Raw genomic sequence first — 8,539 nt, 5'->3', positions numbered from 1 at the left:
GTTGAAACGACAAAAGACGTGCTCTAGACAAATATGTGAAATCTGTATTCAAACCGCGCCACGTGCTAGGGTATAATTTGCATATAATAAAATGTGCAACTGGTCAAACATCCAGCATTGCGATCTAATTCAAAACGATGAATATACCCCCTCCAGTTCCTTTTCTGGCCGGTCTGGTCATACTACCTAACAAGAGAATTATACTTATTTTAGAACTTTTTTTAAGAAACTGAAACAGAGGGAAGGCGTATGATAGAATAACCTTGGCGCACTCGTTTTTGCAGTAATAAATTGTGATGTTAATTAAACTCGTCACATAACACACGGGAAATGCTACCAGGCGAGAAATGCACAGGTCATATTCAAAATATTTTGGTTTATTGCTGTCCAAGTGAAGGTAATTATCAAAATTGAAATTGAAACCATCTTCAATTAGATTCAATAACAATGTTATTATTGAAACTGTCGTAAACCCTGCGAGAGATGAAACAGTTTTGGTAAGATAAGATGTACGATCTGGAGAGTCCTTGGTTTAAGACGAGCCCCAAGAAGCTTGTCACGCGATGCTACATAAATCCTGTGTTTGTATACTTCCTTGGAATGAATACTGTCATGAGGTTGGAGAGTGAGTGAGTGCTTGGGGTTTAACGTCGTACTCAACAATTTTTCAGTCATATCACGACGAAGGAAGTCAACATGAACTGGACTTGAACTCACAGCGACCGCATTGGTGAGAGGCTACTGGGTCAATGCGCTGCACTAGCGCCAACCGACCCAACCACAGAGGCCCATATAGTCAAGTTGACAAAAATCACTGATTCTATCTCTGGAGATATTTACGCAGCATGTCGTGTAAATATCTCCAGACATGAAATCATTAATTTTTGAGGATATAGACTTACAGCATGCGAAGCCACCACTGACCCACCAGAGCAGCCATGACAGTCTGATAGTTCGCGAATTGTCACACATAATCGGTAAAAAACAGCCCCTTGTCAGTTTAGCACAGTTAAGATTTTGGTGTAACTCTTTATGTAAATGTCTAAATAGTAACAACTTACAGCTCCAGCCAGTAAAACTAGCCATTAAAAATGTAGGTAAGTTCATTTTAATTCATGAACCGTCACTGGCCTAGAATAACTAAAAGGATGTCTTTTCATCACATTTATTAAAGAACAACATTTATCTTGGACAACTGTGAGGAGCGGCATTTGTCCGACTAGATCTCTGTGGTTAGTCTGATCAAAATGAATACCAACGCATATTCTGTGATACAAAGCACGATCGTTTAGCGTGTCTTTTCCTACCGAACGCACGGGTGCCATTACAGATCCTAATTGGAACACATTTGTAATCACCATTTAGGAAGAAATATTCCACCGAAATTCACCTGACATTGACATGATGTGGACAGAGACAAGGGACCATGTACCATCACGCGTTCAGAAGGCGGTGTCTGATGTCTGTATCCCATTTATATAATGACCTCAGAGCACAACAACAGTTCTTTAACTTTGACCTGTTGCTTAAAGCCTAGAAAGAGTTCAGTCAGAGTGAATTCCAAGTGTCAGCTTCATCTTAAAAACATGCTGGTGTCTGCAGTAGACCAACTGATTCCCTGGTTAACCGAATACATAGTGATATGGTTTAGAACAACAAAGCATTCAGGTTGAGTATTTTAAGTTTCACCTGTAAAGCTGTTATCTAACTCCATCTCTTGAAATTCTCGAAATCTGCAAAGTAAAACAGAACGGATCAGTTGTGCAGCCCTGGCCCGGAATGATTTGTAAATCATAGAGTAGATGAACACATTCATAAAGCTGTTACTATTAGCCAGCCACATAAACGAAAACTGGACAGCGGGAGGGATTGTAAGGTCAGCAAATATTAACGTATATTCTGAGACGACGTAAGGGCCCCAGATGGTGAAATAAACGGTTGCAGTAGCGGCGAGTACTTTAATGGCTCGTGTGTCTAACTTCATGGTGTTATTTCGGCCACCAGCAGGTGTTACCCGGGTTTTGGAAAGAACTCTCGTCTCTCGTATAACGGATATGGACGTAAAAACTATGATCGATGCGGAAGCGATTGGAATGTACAACCCACTGACGAGGCACAGCCATCTGTACTTCCAGTACAGTCCGCAAATCACCGCGGCGCTTGAGAACTCGTAGTATATCAAGTCTTTAGAGATGAAGACTGGCAAGACAAACGTGCCCACCCCCAGGGCCCACAAGGCCAACAGAGCAGTCACACAGCGCCTAGGAGTCATCAAGGTGTGGTACCGCAAGGGGAACTTGATCACGAGATACCTGTCCACGCTAACAACTGATAAGCTCCAAATAGAAACGGCACAGCAGGTCCCGTGGAAGATCCCGGCGATCTGGCACAAGACTGTACCGTACGGCCAGGAGCCGGTCACCGCCGGCACGACACAGGGCAGCATGCACATGACACCCGATGTCAGATCGGCCACGCTCAGGTTGAGCACGCAGATCTTAGCGGTGGGTGGAATCTGTCGTGTCTTTTGTAGCACGATCAAATTGAGCAGGTTCGTGAGGACCACAGTCACAGAGACCACGAGGATCACTACAATTCGCACGGGCTGAGGGACCAAAACCACTTCCGGTTGGTTTAAGGAGGTGTTGTTGGTAATGTTATCCATGGGGAAATGGAAATCCAATTGTTCATCAGATATTGGTCTGTCACGTGTTTCCTTGTGTTGTCGGTAAATAAGTTGAGTGTCGTATCCCCCTGCACATGATCTTTGAAGATAAATTTATCTCGGAATTTCGGATCAGTCCAGATGATGTTTGGAGGTAAATATATCCGGTGCTTCCGTTCAGTTTAGATGATATTTAAGCTGATAATACAGTGTTAAGACCACCATTGTCCGCTTATCAGCCAAGGGATCTTCAACGGCTTCATACCAGCCATCAGTGGTATGATGCGTTTTGCTGCGCGGTATCTCTGGTAAAAGTTATCAATCAGCGACTTTTTGTTGGGCACGGTGAAGCGAGAGACCTTGTAGCCTCTACTTATTGATATCCTGTCATGTCGGAATCAGCAGACTCTCAGCCAGGCCACTGGATCCTTATATATTGTCTATGGGTGTAGGTTAAACCCTTATCAAATACTAACAATCTACTCTAAATCCGCGTACCGGTAAAGTCCTTCGGCTATCCCGCAAATTTGCTTACCAATTTAATTCCGAGATTTGATCCCGAAGAGCTGAGATTCCGATTATGCCGCAGGCGGAAATATTACAAGTCTAGCTCCAATAGCTGTTAATTAACAGCATTACTGTCATGAAATGTAGGATGTTAAGAAATTGGATGCATACCTCGTATTGAAAGAAGAAAGGAGTCCGCTTCGTTCCTGTTTGTCTATAGATAAATGGTCGACTAACATCGCCACCAGCGCCCACTCCTGAATGTAGCGCCCTTTGTAGACCCTACCGTTTCTCACTAAGAGAAACCCTCAGAAGCCTTTCCTGGCAATATTGAGTACAACACTGTTTAAAGAAAACTCATGATGAAGTTATAGAAATTTTTCTAAACGACCACTCTACGGATATTTCCCTCTCGAAGGATCCATGTTCCCTTCTCTCAAACACGGCTGTTGAAAATATCCAAAATGTACTCTGTCCAGTGACTAGAGTGAGACACTTTCTACGAATACACTGGCCGTCAACAGGCTGCAAATATTCGCGCAAAACTGTACTCTGCTGCCATAGACTTCTCTATTGGTACTCGCTGCAAAAAACTCAAAGTGCCTCGATGTTACCTGGTAACAGAAACAGCAAACAAAATCGTGCCTTTGACAGAACTTTACACCGTCTCGCTCTGCGACTCTCAACAACTAAACCTACATTTCCGACCATTTAATGGTTGACGGTATTGTTTCCGTAAACTTCTGACACTTCTGTATTTACATGTTGTGCATCTACCACGTTTTGAGTTGAAAGCAAAATCAGAGAGATAAATGAGGACGGTTATCTGGTTAACACGTTTGTGAAATCTCAGGGGAGCATGGGAACGTTGCGCTTCACGATCCCATAGTGATGTTATTATACATTATTTCATGCATATTGGACGAGATGAGATGAGGGGACTATAAGGAATTTCAAATCGATACATAATTGAGCACATAAAGTGCGGACGACATGTATTTGTAATGCGCGGAAACAGGACGTGCCATTGAAGCGAAAACGTGTCGTATTATATGAAGATAAACCCATTCACCAGTAACTCTACCTATGAAAAGACGAATCCGTTATCACATCAAACCATTCCGCAAATGAACTGACATGGAGAGTGTGTGGGAAGTAGTTGGTTGAAGACAAGAGCACTAACGTTTCGCGTTAAAAAGATCAGTGTGTCACCACATCAATCTTCCTCTGAAGTCACCACCGGAAGGCCATTAGCGGCCCTCTTTGGTACATAGCTGATTTTCCATGGAATCCACTCACGTTTGACTAAAGAGATCGTTCCACTGAACCCAGCTCCTTTAGGTTCTATGTCAATGGTAATTAAACAGGTTTTGTCAGGTGATGAACGACGGTCTCTTCTTAGTTGTACCAGGTGATTATTGTTCATTACGACCGTGGTCAAATAAACAAAATAAATCAAACTAAGAGTCAGCTGAAGGTTTGACCCGTGCACAGGTAATGGCTGTTCTGAAGCTTTTTCAGGTGGTGAATTGATTTCTTGTCAGTTTGACAAGCAAGTAGCAACGGCCACCACCCCCCTCCCCACCCCGCAGAACCATGTCTCAAGCAGAATTAGATAAACAGACTGCAGCAATGCTGCTTAAAACAACGAAAGGGACCAGTGCAGGGATATGCCTAGCCCACAAGCGACTTTTGAAGGAATACAACATTATAGAAGATTCCAGAAAAGAGGTCAAAACCAGAGCAGTGACTACAGTTATACATTTGTGTTCAGTGGGGCTAAACCTGGACTAAAGGTTGTTTATGCATCCGTATATATGAGATGAGCCTTTCACAAACAATTGCAATGACTCAAATATGAGATATCCACAATGCTGGTCCACGGATTCACCTTCAAGTGTCCTACTGGTATTTTCTGGACCATGTCTTAAGCAGAACTAGATAAACAGACTGCAGCAGTGCTGCTTAAAACAACAATGTTAAACCATAATTCATGCTACACCTTGCCCGGTAGATGCCCCGCGCTAGACCATGTCCGGTTGATGATGCGTGCTAGACCATTCCTGGTGGATGATGCGTGTTAGACCTTGCCCGGTGTATGATGCATGTTAGACCATGCCAGGTGGATGATGCGTGTTAGACCATGCCTGGTGTATGACGCGTGTTAGACCATGCCCTGTGTATGATGCGTGTTAGACCATACCAGGTGGAAGATGCGTGTTAGATCATGCCAGGTGGATGATGCGTGTTAGACCATGCCTGGTGTATGATGCGTGTTAGACCATGCCAGGTGGATGATGCGTGTTAGACCATGCCAGGTGGATGATGCGTGTTAGACCATGCTAGGTGGATGATGCGTGTTAGACCATACCAGGTGTATGATGCGTGTTAGACCATGCCAGGTGGATGATGCGTGTTAGACCATACCAGGTGGATGATGCGTGTTAGACCATGCCAGGTGGATGATGCGTGTTAGACCGTGCCAGGTGGATGATGTGTACCAGACCATGCCCGGTGTATGATGCGTGTTAGACCATACCCGCTGTATTATGCGTGTTAGACCATGATTGGTGAATGATGCGTGTTAGACCATGATTGCTAAATGATGCGTGTTAGACCATGATTGGTGTATGATGCGTGTTAGACCATGATTGCTAAATGATGCGTGTTAGACCATGATTGGTGAATGATGAGTGTTAGACCATGATAGGTGAACGATACGTGTTAGACCATGATTGGTGAGTGATGAGTGTTAGACCATGATTGGTGACTGATGCGTGTTAGACCATGATTAATGAATTATGAGTGTTAGACCATGATTGGTGAATGATGCGTGCTAGACCATGATTGGTGAATGATACGTGTTAGACCATGTCCGGTGTATGATACGTGTTAGACCATGCCCGCTGTATAATGCGTGTTAGACCATGATTGGTGGATGATGCGTGTTAGACCATGATTGGTGAATGATGCGTGTTAGACCATGACTGGTGGATGACGCGTGCTAGACCATGCCTGGTGTATGATGCGTGCTAGACCATGCCTGGTGTATGATGCGTGGTAGGCCTTGCCCCCTGTACGATGCGTGTTAGACCATGCCAGGTGGAGGATGCGTGCTAGACCTTGCCCGCTGTATGATGCGTGTTAGACCATGATTGGTAAATGATGCGTGTTAGACCATGCCAGGTGAATGATGCGTGTTAGACCATGCCAGGTGGATGATGCGTGTTAGACCATGATTGGTGAATGATGCGTGTTAGACCATGATTGGTGAATGATGCGTGTTAGACTATGATTGGTGAATGATGCGTGTTAGACCATGCCCGGTGCATGATGCGTGTTAGACCTTGCCCGCTGTATGATGCGTGTTAGACCATGCCAGGTGCATGATGCGTGTTAGACCTTGCCCGGTGTATGATGCGTGTTAGACCATGCCAGATGGAGGATGCGTGCTAGACCTTGTCCGCTGTATGATGCGTGTTAGACCATGACAGGTGGAGGATGCGTGTTAGACCATGATTGGTGAATGATGCGTGTTAGACCATGATTGGTAAATGATGTCTGTTAGACCATGAGTGGTGAATGATGCGTGTTAGACCATGATCGGTGAATGATACGTGTTAGAACATGATTGGTAAGTGATGCGTGTTAGACCATGATTGGTGAATGATGAGTGTTAGACCATGATTGGTGAATGATACATGTTTGACCATGTCCGGTGTATGATGCATGTTAGACCATGCCAGGTGTATGATGGGTATTAGACTGTGCCCAGTGTACATATGATGTGTGTTTGACCATGCCCGGAGTATGATGCGTGCTAGACCATGTACGGTTGATGATGCGTGTTAGACCATGGGTGTTAGACTATACCCGGTGGACGATGCGTGATAGACCTTGCCCGATGGATCATGCGTGCACCAGTGTAAGATGCATATTGGACTATACCAGGTAGGTGAAGCGTGTTAGGCTATGTCCGGTGGACGATGCCTGTCAGACCTTGCCCGATGGATCATGCGTGCACCAGTGTAAGATACATATTGGACTATACCAGGTAGATGAAGCGTGTTAGGCTATGTCCGGTGGACGATGCCTGACAGACCTTGCCCGATGGATCATGCGTGCACCAGTGTAAGATGCATATTGGACTATACCAGGTAAGTGAAGCGTGTTAGGCTATGTCCGGTGGACGATGCGTGACAGACCTTGCCCGATGGATCATGCGTGCACCAGTGTAAGATGCATATTGGACTATACCAGGTAGGTGAAGCGTGTTAGGCTATGTCCGGTGGACGATGCCTGACAGGCCTTGCCCGATGGATCATGCGTGCACCAGTGTAAGATGCATATTGGACTATACCAGGTAGATGAAGCGTGTTAGGCTATACCCGGTGGACGATGCGTGATAGACCTTGCCCGATGGATCATGCGTGCACCAGTGTAAGATGCGTGTTGGACTATACCAGGTGGGTGAAGCGTGTTAGGCTATACCAGGTGGGTGAAGCATGTTAGGCTATGCCCGGTGGGTGAAACGTCTTGGACTATGCCCGATGGATCATGCTTGCACCAGTGCAAGATGTGTATTGGACTATACCAGGTGGGTGAAGCGTGTTAGGCTATGCCCGGTGGGTGAAGCGTGTTAGGCTATGTCCGATGGATCATGCGTGCACCAGTGTAAGATGCGCATTGGAGTATACCAGATAGGTGAAGCGTGTTAGGCTATGCCCGGTGGGTGAAGCGTGTTAGGCTATGCCCGGTGGATCTGATGAATCTATCGTCCAATTTATGAGAAAGTTTGTCTGCGCTCCTTTCAATATCGCTGGGTTTATTATCTTCAAATTAAGTCATTTTAAAATTGCATTGTTGGACAAAGTAGTAGTTCAGTGATGATGTTCCAGTGATGATTTCATTGTCAGGAAATAGTTTAAAAGATTCGAGGTGTGTGAAGAAATATTATAAATGTGTACAGTATATAGCATACATGCTGTTATACATATGGGGTCAGGATGGGAAGATACATTTCTTCCTCGTGAAGGCTTTTATATGCTGGTCAGAGAAAACAACATTTGTGTTACCCCATTTTTTTATTCACTTTTTTGATCTCACGATAAATGCCTACAAACCTTCTAACTAATATGAGAGAAGTTAATTGGGCTGAAAGGAAAACGTTTGGGTGTGTGGTTAATACAGAAATGCTACAAATTGGCAATTCTGTTTTAGGAAAATTAATGTTCCACGTATTCCCGCAAAGGAACTAAACTGTTGCTATTATTTCCTGATGGAAATCATTGTTCGCATTGTTTGAACGTCTGAATGATAGATGTTGAGCAGATAAGGTGAATAGCCCGTGACAGCCCCAGGCGTGGC

The sequence above is a fragment of the Liolophura sinensis genome, chromosome 13 (assembly GCF_032854445.1).
Source record: "Liolophura sinensis isolate JHLJ2023 chromosome 13, CUHK_Ljap_v2, whole genome shotgun sequence".
NCBI classification, from domain to species: domain Eukaryota; kingdom Metazoa; phylum Mollusca; class Polyplacophora; order Chitonida; family Chitonidae; genus Liolophura; species Liolophura sinensis.
The sequence above is the reverse complement of the archived record's forward strand: the minus strand, read 5'-3'. Positions refer to the sequence as shown.